Source organism: Sorex fumeus, unplaced genomic scaffold (genome assembly GCF_029834395.1).
Source record: "Sorex fumeus unplaced genomic scaffold, SorFum_2.1 ptg000122l, whole genome shotgun sequence".
NCBI classification, from domain to species: Eukaryota; Metazoa; Chordata; class Mammalia; order Eulipotyphla; family Soricidae; genus Sorex; species Sorex fumeus.
Window position 1 is genome coordinate 19,995,556 of NW_026606179.1, and position 14,276 is coordinate 20,009,831.

A 14,276-nucleotide genomic window follows, 5' to 3' on the forward strand; every position below is an offset into this window, starting at 1 on the left:
ACAGTCTGGGCTCACAGTGACGAGACACACGGGGCCTCACGAGATGGGGGTGGAGCCGGCCCTTTCTTCCCTATCCCAATGAGACCCCATGTTGCCGCCCACGAATGGCCTCTATGCTCCTGATCAAGCTGCTTAATGGCCACGATCCCAAAGACTCAGAAACAAATCTCAAAACCCAGCGGCTTTTGGCAGAAATGCATCTGGACCCCGCAGTTGGTTACTGTCGCCGGGCCACCCCAGGGGGGGGAAAGGGTGTTGTCCCTCTGCCTGCTCCCCCTAGGTGGCTCAGTGGCCTCCATCCTCCAGAGGCCACTGGACAGTCAGGTTTGGGCCCTCAGTGACGAGACGAGACACATGGGGCCTCATAGGATGGGGGTGGAGCTGGCCTTTTCCTCTCCGTCCCAAAGAGACCATGAATCGCTGCCCATGAATGGCCTTTCTGGCTCCTGATCAACCTGCTTAACGGTCATGATCCCAGATACTCAGAAACAAATCTTGGAACCCAGCAGGTTTTGGCATAAATCCCTCCAGATTTAAGTGTTAAAATTTCAGAATTTCAAAATTGTGCAGCCTTTGAAGTGCCTTCAAATCAAAATTACTGCAGCCACGCGACTCGTATGTTATTCATAACCAGCAATAGAAAACAAATTGTCTACTGTTGCCTTTTCAGCAGATCTGAGTGTTGGGGTAAAATCTCAAATAATAATGATGGGTCTGGTGTAAAAATGGTGAATGTGATCAAAGTAGAGAGAGAGTAATGTGGAAATCATCTGCCCCACATGCAGGGGGAGGGTGTGGGATGGGGATATACTGGGGTTGTTGGGGGTGGAGAATGGGCACTGGTGAAGGTACTGGTGTTTCACTGTATGACCGAGACTTGGACCTGAAAGCTTTGTAACTGCTCTCACGGTGATTCAATAAATAAAATTATAAAAAATGGAAAAAAAAAAGTGACTTCTCTGCCCAGCACATGGTACCATGGTGCCTTCCCGACAGAAGGCACCAAGGATATCTACCAACACCTGCACAGGGGCTAGTTACCTGAGAGGGGCGTCTTCCCACAGGGACTGCTGCTCCTGTCTAGTGCAGGAAGTCTGCTTGGACCACGACCGAGGACACTGCAAGACTCCCAGCAGAATGAGAGGTCAGGCAGTCAGGTGACAGGAAAGCAAGGGGCACCCATTGCTCAAGATAATGCAGGCACACAGACTTTGATCAATACGTGGTACAGAGGCAGAACCCCCCCCCCCCCCCCATCTAGTTTTTTTCTTTAAATGCATCAACAGAAGTGCCTTCAAATCAAATTCATTGGTGGTGGCGGTGATGGTGGTGATAGTGGTGGTGGTGGTGGTGTGTGTGTTGGGGGGGCGGGGCGGGAGGAGATTGATGAGGCAACACCCAGCAGTGGTCAGGGGCTATTCTCAACTCTGTGCTCATGAATGATCTCTAATGGTGCTCAGGGGACCATATGGGGTTCCTGGGATAGAAAAGGGCTGGGCTGCCTACAAGGCAAGTGCTCTGTCCACCCCCCCACACCCTCCGTCCCCATGGTGTCCTATCACTCCAGCCCACTGGTAGGACTCTTTTTGTTTGTTTGTTGTGGGGTCACACCCAGGTGCTCAGGGCTTACTTGTGGCTCTGTCCTCAGGAATCGCTCCTGGCAGTGATGGGGGGGCCATCTGGGGTGTTGGGGATCGAACCTGGGTTGGCTGCGTGCAAGGCAAGTGCACTCCCTGACTTCTGTTCTATAACTCAGGCTCCAGCAGTACTTTCCTCAATCACTCTTCCTGACAGGCCACAGCAAGAATGGACCCTAGTTCATGAAAAATGCGCGTTTGGTTTTGTTTCCAGGGTTCGAATTTAGTTTCTTTTTCTTTTTTTTTAAGGATTTTGGGTCACACTCAGCAATGCTCAGGGGTTACTCTGCACTCAGGAATTACTCTTGGTGAGCTCAGGGGACCCTATGGGATGCGGGGGATTGAACCTGGGTTAGCCACGTGCAACGCAAATGCCCTACCTGCTGTATTATTGTTGTATCACTTTTTTTTTTTTAATGTCAGGGTACTGCTATTTATTCAGCCATCGACAGCCCTAGTTTCTCTTTTGACCCTGTCAATACTCCTGTACCCATCCCTTTGCTCCAGGCTGTTTCTTCTGGAGAGCAGATTCTCAGCAGGGGTAGTACTGCCTCCTAGAACATTACGGACAACAATCTGTGCCAGCTAAGACTACCTAGACTGGTGAAAGCTGCCCTTACCACTTACTTATATTATACAATGCTTTCCATGATTAAAGTGTACACTATGTGTCTGATTTTGACTCATTTTCCCTGGAATACCACACCAGCAGTGGCTGTTCTCACAAAGTGGGGACGGAGAGGGGAGGAAGGTTTACTTTTCATAGCCCATCTTCTTTTTGGGGGGGGAGGGAGGGGGAATATGTTATTTGAATGTCTTATCCCATGCATATACTGTTCATTCAAATATAAAGATGATTGCTTTTTTTAGACTGACTTCTAAAACAGGTTGAAGTGATTCATATGTCCTCCAGCAACTCTGGAGAGTGCCCAGTTGGGTTCATTCATGCCCTACATTTTCCTCCTTCAAGGCTGTCCTCTTCCCGCTTTTTAACCTGGTACAAGCTAAATGTGTCTGTCAGATCTTCCCTCTTCGTGAGACATGATTCCTTCTGTTCTACAGCTGTCCAGCAGGCAGGAGGAGAGAAGAGAGAGAAGAGAGCAGGCAAGGGACAGAGAGAGACCTAGGCAGGGTGAGGAGCAGTCTCCCTGGCAAAAAGAGTGAGATCAAGGCAGGGCTCTCTCCCCTCACCTGATTTAGCCTCAAGTCCCCAAATGCCCAAAGCTCTTCCGAAGGGACAAGCAGCAGCTACTGCAATAGGACCTACTCACTCCAGAACAAGGCCAAAGGGAGAAACAGGAAGGACCTGAGGACAGAGCAGATCCAAGCGCCCACAAATGAGAGGCCTTCGCCCCAACAGGCCCAGTGCCCACCTAAGACACCTGCTGCAGGAAGTGGGCTGAGCTCGAGGTTAAACGGGGCGGGAGGTCGACATGTACCAGTGGGGAGGGTACCGGTCATGTGCCCACACTCCAGTCCCAGACCCACACCAGGCAGGGCTGGTCCTGTCTGTGCCGAGTGGCACCCTCCTCTTGGAATGCCCTTTCCTTTGCTTCTTCTAGACTTTGCTCAGCAGGAAGGTGTGGCTCTGTGTGGCAGGCAGAGCTCAGTTTGGGGGGGTGGAGGCGGGGAGTGGGAGGCGACCTGAAGGCCCACAGCAGGAACAAGCCACCACGCTGTGAGGGGGGCACACAGCAGAGTCCCTCATTCTCCAGGCCAAGCCTAGGAACAAGCTGCCATGTCTAGATTCTTCCACACTCACTCTTTTTTTTTTTTTCTTTCTTTGGCCTCTGTGGAACAAGAGCCCCATCACCAGCTTCCTGGTCCTGGGCCACTGCCAGCTGCACGTGCTCACCTTGCACTAGGCCCTTCAGAGAGGGGGCAAATGGACTGGCATGTCCCCTACACGACATCGAGTATTGTCATGTGACTGACCAAGAGGCTTTTCTTAATCCCAGGAGCTGCTTGTGACAGACGCATCACCTCCCTGACCCCTTTTTCTCTAGCCACTGCTCAAGCCCATCCACCTCTCACCTGTGGCCCTAGAAACAGAGGACTTCATCCCTCCTGCAGCCTCCATGACCCAGCTTACCTCCAACTGCCCAACTTCCATCTTCCTGCCATTCTCTCACCTGGGACACTTCCAGTTCTGGTCTTTTTTATTAGGGGTGGACGATTGTTGGGGTAGGGGGTGTGGGACGATGCTCAGGCTTACTCTTGACTCTGCACTCAGGGATCCCTCTTTGCAGGGCTTGGATTGTCCACTCTCTCGGGCCTGGGTTTTGGCCTTTTGGTTCTTCCCAACTGACTCTGACCCAGTAGTGCAGAACTAGTCTGTAGAAATTTCTTGCTGGTCCTTGAAAAGCCACTGTTAATAACTGACGGGGCTTCAAACCCAGGCCCTCCATACTGCCGGTCAGTACGCCGGAGCAAACAGGCTGAAACCCACTGAGTTCACCACCTCAGGGCCTTTGCATGTGCTGCCCACACCCCCAAACTAGCAAACTAAATTTCTACTTGCTTCCACTCCCCACCCCAGTTCAGGTTCACCTTTCCTGGTGGCAGTTACAAGCTTTGTTGGCACCTCGTTCTTTTCTGCCCTTCCTTCCCAGTTTTTACTGAGGCACTGTGATGCAGAGTGCTGTTAATGACCCATATTCACAATGGAATATGACTTGGCTATAAGGAAGGCTGAGGTCACGTGATTTACCACTCTGGATGGAACTAGAAGGTATTATTACGCTGAATGAAGTCAGTAGGGAGAAGAGGGACAAATACACCCCATTTATTTTTACTCTACAACCTAACTACCTGTGTGCCTGTCTGCTTACTTAATCCCCCTCCCCATACACCATGTATTAAACACACACACACATACAGCAGGCTGCGACCAGACAGGTCGGGAACTGCTGTACATCCAGCATGAAGGATGGAGCAGAGAAGGAGACAGGAGGAGGAGGAAGAGGGACACGGGACAGGGCATCAACAGGCCTAACTGGCTCTCTTCCCCTCTGCTTCTCCCCAGCTCTACATGGCCCCTAGTCCTGAAAGCTTTTCTTAGTGCCAGACACCTGCCCCCCCACTCTGGGTGCCATGGCCCCCTCAACATGCCCCATCCCAGCCCTGCTCCCTGTGGGAAGCTCTGACTCCTCTGTCACTGATGACAGGTCTGCCATCCTTTGGAAACTCTGGAAGAACAAGTTACGGGGCTCCCCTGGGCACCCCTCTGCCCTCAGCATCCCAGGGCGGTCAGAGGTTGCGCCTGGAGCAGATGGCCCATAAGTGAAAGGGGTACAGACCTCCTGGACTCAAGTCCCAGCGGAGGAGCCAGGACATGCGTTGCTGCGGGCACAGGAGAGAGTCGGGCTCACTTCCTGAGGACAGGCCCTTCCCACCCACCTCTGCAGGAAGAGCCAGAGCAGGGGGGCAGGGGCGGGGAAAGAACTTCCCTGTTGGGGCACCCGCCCTTGCTCTCTGTGTCTCTGGGGCTGCCAGCTGGAAGCCCATGCATGTATGCTGAGGCCCAGAATTTACCTTGCAGTGTCCAGGATCCTCACATCAGAGATCCTCACATCCAGGATCGCACATCAGAGTTTGGGCCATGTGACTGCTGGGGAGTCACCACAAAACAGACATCCACGAACCCTTCCCCATGAGGGCGAGAGGGTGAATGTTAACTCTCTGCCGGGCACCCTGCAGCACTTCCAGGCAGAAAACCCGATCTCTTCACTACACTACTTTCCCCGGGGAGGCGATGCTCAGTAAAGACCTTTGCTGGGTTTAGGATGACATTCCCCACCAACCTGGCCATTCCCAGCCTGGTCTGGCAGGGTTACAGACAACAAACAAGGTGGGAATGATGAGGCTAGAGCGACAGTATGGTGGGTAGGGAGTTTGCCTTGCATGTGGCTAACCCAGGTTTGATCCCTGGCATCCTGTATGGTCCCCTGAGCACTGCCAGGAGTAATTCCTGAGTGTAGAGCCAGGAATAATCCCAAAACAAAACAAAACAAAAACAAAGAGGGGATGATATGAGGTAGTTGGAGGAGAGGGTGGTGGGCGGGGAGGCTTGGAGGTGACCATACAGAGACAGGCTCAGGATAGTGGAGGGTCATGGACTGTGGGGGCAGGCCCGGGACAGTAGTGGAGAGCCATGGATTGAGGGGAGGTGTGTGTGTGTGTGTGTGTGTTGGTGTGTGTGTGTCGGTGTGTGTCGGTGTGTGTCGTGCTGCAACGGTGCACAAGAGAAGTCAAATCCACACATTCTGGGGAAGAACAAAAAGGAAAGCTGACACACTCGCAGGCTGCATACTGGAGAATGGTGAAGGCCATGGGAGTGAGCGAGTGCGTGCATGTGCACCCGTGCACCTGCACACATGCACACTATACCATCCCCTCTATCAACCCCTGCCCTCCGCCCTGTCTCAGAAGTGTCACCTGGAGCTGGGGAGGGACAGGAAGGAGATTTCTGGACTGCTGTCCCCTTGAATATATTCCCCACTGGGAAACAAGAACTCTCATGCTACACATATGCTATGTAATGTACAGAAACCCAGATGTGATACCAGATTTCATAAATGCTACATGCTCAGTGTTCCCCGCACCTTGCTCCCCAAACCCTGGGAACTTCCTAGGCCCAATGGAAACAACTATTGTTTTGTATTATATGGCCTTTTGTCCTCAATTCCAGAAATAGCTGCAGAGCTACACAAAGGTGAAAGGAGTGTCCTGTTATTCATGGCAGGGCCCTTTCAGCCACACCTGAGTGTATATTAATGAGGGGACTTTGGAAAGCCCCAAGGTTTACCTAAGGGGGGGGCAGGTTGCCAGGGAAACCAACCAAGATTAGTGGGTTGGGACTTTCAGTCACATCCTCCCCCCTCATCCCCCGTGGAAGGTGAAGGGAGAGGGCAGGAGACTGGGTCCGATCAATGGCTGATGCTTTGTAATCAGCTGGGTCTATGTAATGAAACCACCACAGAACCCCAAGGGGCAGGTGCTGGAGATCTGGCTGCAAACCCAGGAGAGCGGCCAGCCGGGGAGGGCCGGAAGCTCCAGGGCCCCTTCCCTTATCTTGCTTTTCCATCTGGCTGTTCCTGAGTGATAGCCCTTTATAATACACAGATAATCTAGTGCATACATGTTTTCCTGAGTTGGGTTTTGAGGGGATCGTGGGAAGCTGTGCACTAGGGGGGTGTCTGAAGCACCAGGTGGGGGCAGGGGTGCAGTCTGCAGGATCTGATGGGATCTGATGCTATCTCCAGTGGCAAGCTAATTGCTTGATGTGGAAAACCCACATCTAGTGTCAGAAGAGAAGGAGACACACAGGAGGAATGTGTTCTCTCTCTCTCTCTCTCTCTCACACACACACACACACACACACACACACACACACACACACACCCTGTATGCGTGTGCACGTGCAGCGCCACCAGCAATGGCTGTTGGGTGAATGACAACTCTCACCATGGCCTATCTGTGTGGCCTTGGCGATGACTAGGGCTCTCCAGGGTGTGTCGCCATCCATGTGGGGAGACAGTGGTAATTACATGGTCTGGGTTGGGCTCCCAGAGTGGCCGCTTCCTTGCCCAGGGCTGTGAGCAAGCTCTGTGCACCATTTCCCTCCCGGGGAGGACTCTCAGTGCTCAGGCACTCTTTCACCGTCACAGTAGGTGGTTCACAGGATTTGTATGGCCAAGTGCTCAGGCCATTGCCTCTCTTGTAAGCTGTTCTCTAGCTCTTCTTACAAGCCCGTCACAGCCTTCCCTTCCTCAGCAAAGTTCAGGAAGGCAACCCCAGGGCTCAGCAGGTTACAACTTTAACAGGGCAGGCCTGGTGCCTGCCTCAAGGTGGTGGACATCACCACCACCTGCCCAGAAGGCATGAGCCGAGTAGTCTAGGAGCAGTTGGGGTCCTCTGCCAGGCCAGGAGCTGTGGGCTGCCCAGGGGCGGGAGTACCGGCCAAGTAGAGACCCAGAGGACGAGCCCATGCAGTCTGGTCTGGGTGTCTGGCCCGACCAGAGGGGCTCCCGCTGGGAATGTGAAAAAGGCTCAGGGCACCCCTCATCCTCCAGCGGCTCAGGACTGAAAGGAGGTTCCAGTGCCACTCCAAAGGCAGCCCTGTCCTTGTCTTTTTGGCCTGAGAGGACAGGGCCTCTTGAGGCAAAGGGCTGGGCCTGTGCACGGGCAGCTCTGCCAGTCGGAGACGAAAAGAGCGAGCGTGCGACAAGAGAATGAATAAAGACGGGAAGGCGGAGAGACGGGGTGGGAGAGGACCCTGCTGGTGGCCTTTGTGTCCTACTTCAATGCACAGGGGGGCTGTGCCTTCCTAGTGGTTTGGGTGGGAGTGACCGCTGTCCTCTTTTGGTCACAGCGACAGGCTCAAGGGAGGTCACAGGACTTGTGTTAGCCTGACCAGAAAACAGCCCAAATGCTAGGGATTCTGGTTAGGGGTCATGTACCCCGCCTTCCCACCCCCAGCCCCTCATTACACAGACACCTCACCCCAGCTCAGGGACAGAGGGGAACATAAGCCCTGCCAAGTCTGCAGCCTCTTAGGAAACCAGATTTGAGGGTCACCTGGCCATCGGAGGAGAGAAAGGAGGGACAGAAAGAGATGTGGGCCACTGGTGACAGTCTCCCACCCCCAAGCCCTCCCTGTGATTGTATCTGTTCCTTGCGACCCTAGCTCTGCCTTTGCACAGGCCCAGTCATATACCTTGCACGCCAGGCTCCCAGAGAGCGAGGCCCTCTTTCACCTACATTGCCAAGCCAGCAGAATTCTGGCGGCAGACAGAACTTGGCCACCAACAGTGGCCTCCTGGTACATGGGCGAGAAGAGCCACAAACACACTATTAGAAGGAAGAAAAAGTACGCAACTGTCAAGCATTTTGTAAGTTCTCCACACACCAGCCACGATTATTCTAAAGCACAGGAGGTGCCTAGATGGGTGTTGGCCCCGTCTCCCCCATCAGTGTAGCCTCTCCTCACAAACTGTCCCTGAGAACAGGCAGCCCAGTTCCCGGCACAGCATGGACCTGAATGAAAGATACTGAGTTTGTGGGGGAGCTGGGTGGTGGAGGAAGTCCTCCTGAGCGCATTTCTTCCAGTACTGGCTGGGGTCTCAAGTTTCACTGGCCCAGTCCCAGGGTGGGACAAAAGAAAGAGCCAGGCAGGGAAAGAAACCCGGACCCAGCAGGGGCCACATCCCACTTGGGCGGGAGGAGGCTCCCGGGCTGGCTGCCAGCCACATCCGCTCTCTCCACATGGCTTGGAGGGGGCCCCCGCAGGAAGAAGAGACCCCACCATGTCTGTATTTACAGCTGGGAACTGGCACGGGCACGGGAAGCTGGGAAATAAACTCCGCCAGGAAGTGGGAACTGGAAGATGCTTCCATAGCAACGCCCATCTGGAGCTCCCTGCCCACAGCTGGAAGCATTCGGAAGCGCGGCTTATCTGGAGATGCACCCCACACTCACTTTTTCCAGCAGCACCAGGATGATGTTACTGAAACCTCACTTCCTTGGGGAGCCTCTGGGAAGCCCGGATCTACCGCTCAGAACACCGCGCCCTTCACCCGAACACGTCGAACACGAGCCAAGTGCCTCAAGGGTCTCTTCCCTGGGGTGAGGCAAGCTGTGTCTGCTCTGCTTGCCGGGCCCTGGCCCAGATCAGGCCGGCAGTCAAACAGTCGCAGTTTCCGGAGTAAAGGAGTCAACTCTTTGAGGCTCTAACAGAAGTCAACATATAAGCATCCGTTATGTACATGAGGTTGTCCCGCCGGCCCCATCTTAAAAATGAGGCTCCTTCTCAAAGTCAGGTCAAGCAGGAACCGAGTTCTTTCATTTCAAGGGGAGGGCGGGAGACAGTGGTCTGGTCCTGGGACATGAAGGGACAACACAGGCTACTCAACAGCTTTTCTGCCTCTCTCCCTGTCCTATCCCTGTCCTACTATATGGCCAGGGAATGATGTTACAAATGTCCACATGGCCCGTGGCAGAATAAAAGGTTTCTCCAGCCCTGTTCTAGAACAAGGCTAGGTGGGTGGTAGGGCAGATGGCAAAAACACGGTTCTGATATCCAGAAGTTTGTGAGCAGAAGCTGATGTTCAGGGCTCTAGGACACCACCCGCTCACTCCACCCCCTCCCCCAGGCGGGCCAGGAACAGGGCTTCCCAGGCTCTACAGACATCTGCACATAGGGGCATTCTGGGAGTCCCCCCACTCCCCAGACCTGGCCAGAAGCCACAGCTCACCTTTCTTTATTTCTAAGGATTCTTTTTTTTTTTTTTTTAACTTTTTGGGTCACACCTGCGATGCACAGGGGTTACTCCTGGCTCTGCACTCAGGAATTACTCCTGAAGGTGCTCAGGGGACCATATAGGATGCTGGGAATCGAACCCAGGTCAGCCACCTACAAGGCAAATGCCCTACCCTCTGTGCTATCGCTACAGTCCCTATTTGTAAGGATTCCTTGTATTGGAAGGGGATATAGGTTTATCTCTTATACTCACATTAAAAGAAAAAAAAGGCAAAGAAGACTACCCATAATTTCTTTTTTTCTTTTTTTCTTTTGCTTTTTGGGTCACACCCGGCGATGCTCAGCGGTTACTCCTGGCTCATGCACACAAAAATTACTCCTGGCGGTGCTCGGGGGACCATATGGGATGCTGGGAATCGAACCCGGGTGGGCCATGTTGGCTGCGTGCAAGGCAAACACCCTACCCGCTGTGCTATCGCTCTAGCCCCAGACTACCCATAATTTCCCCACTACAAGAGCAGCTCTGTGTAGATGCAGTCGGCCCAGGCCCTCCCAGCCTCTTCCTCTAAGGACAGTGTATGGTAAAAGAAGCAGAAGCCAGGGTGGGGGTGCAGAAAGCACTAGAGTAGGCACCAGCAAACACACAGGGGTGTCTGGACAGTCTCACCTGCTCTGTTCTAAGGTGTATGAAACACCAGGTGAACATAATGTGCCAATGGCAACATTAAGCCTAGTGCCCACAACTGCAGAGTATCCGGGAGGAAGGATGGTTTCTAACTTCTCTAATTTCTGCTCCTGTGCAGACCAGCAGGTGTCAATCCTCACTGCACGTTCACTACAGCAGGAGATGAGAACCACCAAGATCAGCATAACTGGGCAACCAGATCCAAGAGGCTGTTTGGCACATTTTTCCGAAGAGCATCTTATTTCCCTTACAAGGCAGAGGCTCTTGTTTTACAGATGAGGAAACTGAAGCAGGGAGGCTAAGTGACTTTTCTGGGGCCACCTGAGTGCTAGGTGGAGGCAGTGGCACTGGAACCCAGGCCATCTGCCTGCTGTGTCCTCTTTCCTCTGGCCCACACTGCACCAACAACTCCCGGTGGCAGGGGCACCAAAGAGGAGCCTCAGGACAAGGTTTCCAATGTCCAAGGTCCTACTGCCAAGTCTGTCATCATTATTCACACTTCGCTCCGACTCATTTTGTTTCCCAAAGGAAATGAGAAATTGCTGGAATTCAGCAAAAGTGAGACGGCCGGAAGCTATGGCCGACCGCATGCACACATGGGGGCTCTGTGGGCTGCCGAAGGAACATTCTTCAACGATGACCTTTCTGGAAGGGCCAGCAGTCGGTTCCTGGGTGGGTCACCCTCATCCAGTGCCAGATGGGAGGTGAAGGCCCCTCCCCAAGGGCCGGGGCGGGGGTGCAGAAAGCACTAGAGTAGACATCAGCAAACACACAGGGGTGTCTGGAGCCAAGGCTGCAGGGGCCTGGGGGCTTGACAGGAAAGGTCAAGGCCGGTTCTCATGCTGGAGGAGCAGAGGGCTGGAGCCCGCACAGTCACTGTGAATCACTACTCAGTTATGTTTCTGCCATCACCACCCAGCTCGGCTCCCAGGGGAGAAACAGCTCCCTCCTCCTCGCGGCACAGCAGACCCACCACCAGGAAATGTTTCCCGGGAATTAGCCATAAGGAAGTCAGCTCCCCTCCAAAGCAGGAAGGGAAGGAAAAATGAGTCCTATCCGGGAAGGAGATGAGAAATTGTTGCTTTGAGGCCTGCAAGTCTCCATTCTTCTACTGGGTCCCTGGAGTGAAGAGGAAGGGAAACCCAGGGCCACTGCACTGTCATTGACCCCCCATCTGGATTTGGGGGACAGAGGGTTAGTATCCTGGGTGTGATCCCTGGCAACTCATATGGTCCCCTGAGCCCACCAGGAGTGATCGTTGAGCACAGGGCCAGGAGTAATTCTTGAGCACTGCCAAGTGTCCCGTTTCCCCACCTACCCCCCCCAAAAAATATTTGAAAGAGCAAGAAAGAGAGAGCAAAAGAGCAAGAGCAGGTGCGTTCGAGAGAGAAGGTGGGAAGGGCTATTTAATTTGCTTTTTAAACAAACTATAATAAACTTCATGGACTCAGACCCAGGTTCAACATCAATCAAAATTCTACCCTATTAGCCCCATCTAGTCCACATCTGTTTCTGTACTCCCCCCTTTCTCTCTTGCTGAAGTATTTTAAAGTAAATCCCAGACATCCTGTCATTTCACCTTCACATGCTTCACTAATATTAGGCTGGTTTCATTTCTCATCAAGACAAGTGAATTTTTTCCTAGAGAGTAAGACTTCAGGATTCACTAGGGAGCAAGGAAATAAGTCATCTCAGCTTCTACTGGTGGAACAATGCCTTTTTAGGAGGGCCTACTGAAATTACAAATTTAAAAAGATTCAGTAACCTGGGCATCTCCTCTGATTCAGTTTTTCCATAAATGCACCCCCCACCCGCAAAAAAAAAAAAAAAAAAAAAAAAAAACCCAAAACCCTCCAACCCAAAAACGCCATTTCAGATTGATCTTTCCATGTGCTAAGCATTTTTCTTCCTGGTACTGAAGTGTGAACAGAGGGGCAGAACTATTTTTCCAAGGCTGCCTGGTCCTTCAGTGCTAGGGCTAAACACTAAGTTCCAACAGAACAGATTCAAAAGCAATATAAGGGAGTGTCTGGGCTCATATCATGTGCATGCAGAAGGACTGTATCGGTCCCGCTGGGAAACCGTGGCACGGCAGCTGGTAGGCTGCACAGGCATACAGGAGGATCTGTGCTGTGCGCCTGGCTTCTCTGCCGACCCCTGGCAAATGCTCCTCTCTATGCGGCTGCGCCATCACCCTGCCAAGACTGAGCCTCACTGTGGCCAGCCGTTATGGCACCCTGAGAGACAGCCACTGACCATCACCTTCTGTAATCAGTGTCCGTGTCCCCCAAAGTGGATATGGTGAAACCCCATTTCCAATGGGATGGTATAAAAATTGGGCCTCTGGGACATGATCAGGGCAGCAGGGGGGGCCCTGTCGAGTGGGATCCATGCCCTCAGGAAGGAGTTGCCAAGAGCTTGTTTCCTCAGAAAGTGAATTAGCTGGGGTCTTGACCTTGAACCTTCCAGGTCCCAGGACAAAGGGAAAGAAAGTTCTGCTGCTATGAAGCTACTTGTGTGTGTGGTTTTGATTACAGCCCAAGAATACAATGACACACCCTGTTAGAATCATTCCGTGGGGCAGACGTAAGACACAGTGGATGAGACACCCTCTTGCTGAGGAATCAGGAGGATTCGCACCTGGGTCCGACCTGCTCACTCACTGAAGACAAGCAGAGGGAGAGAGAGCGCCCCAACACTTTCTCTGGCCAGATGTCCACTGGACTGCCCAGTGACATGAGACAGATTCATCTTCTTGCCAAAGGAGCCTTGATGGACCCACCCAGAGCATGCTGGGCCCCTCTTTTGGTCTCCTGAGCCCTCAGCACGGGGCCCACCATCTTTCTCCGTCATTTCCTGGTGCCCCAGCAGCAGATCTACTCACCTATCGGAGGGCAGCCCGGTCACTGCTGATACTCCACATGCATGTTATCTCCCGCACTCGAGCACAATCTCTCCCTGTGTTCCCGCAGCACTTAGGGAAGGCTGCCGCTCATCACTGCTTAGGGCAGCCTGGGGGGGCTCTGCTGGGCAGCACCATGTGGGGGGTTAGTATTGCAGGCTCTGCAAGAGGAGAGAAGAGGGTTCAAATCCCTGCCTTGGGACTAGAGCGACAGCACAGCGGGTAGGGCGTTTGCCTTGCATGCAGCCAACCCAGATTCGATTCCCAGCATCCCATATGGTCCCCTGAGCACCACCAGGAGTAATTCCTTAGTGTAGAGCCTTAAATAACCCTTAAGCATTGTCTGGTGAAACCCAAAAAGCTAAAAAAAAAAAAAAACCCCAAAACAAACACACAAATCCCTGCCTTGCTCCACGAGACCCCAGCAAGTCATTTCACATCTCCTGGGTCCTCAACTCCTTCACCTACTCAGGGGATCCTGGGGGTACCTGCCTGCAGCAGAAGTCGCTCCTCTGGGAGTTTATCTCCATTCCCAGCCTCTCTCGCTGCTTCCTGCTGGGCCCAACAACACCTTCCCAGCTTCCCTTGCAGCTAGGAACGCCTTCCAGCCCTACAGAAAGGAGAAAGCCCACGAAGAGAAAACCACTTCCTCTGTCCCCTGCCCCTGCCTGGGACGTGCCTGCGTGCCAGGATGAGACCTTCAGACTCTTGGCCATGACCAACATCAGCACGAAACACACCGACATGGAGACACAGGGAGAGAGAAAGCGCCCTGTGCAACCCTGGGGCTTG

At 53.1% G+C, this 14,276-nt stretch overlaps 1 protein-coding gene across 1 annotated transcript in view; it reads right to left on the minus strand.

The window, feature by feature from the left end:
* SIPA1L3 (signal induced proliferation associated 1 like 3) overlaps positions 1 to 13,584 on the minus strand; it is a 122,247-nt gene extending 108,663 nt beyond the window's left edge. The window contains exon 1 of the mRNA XM_056136799.1: positions 13,467 to 13,584. The gene's annotated coding sequence lies outside the window, so the exon portion shown is untranslated. The remainder of the gene's footprint in view (positions 1 to 13,466) is intronic.
* Positions 13,585 to 14,276: the final 692 nt, after the last annotated feature.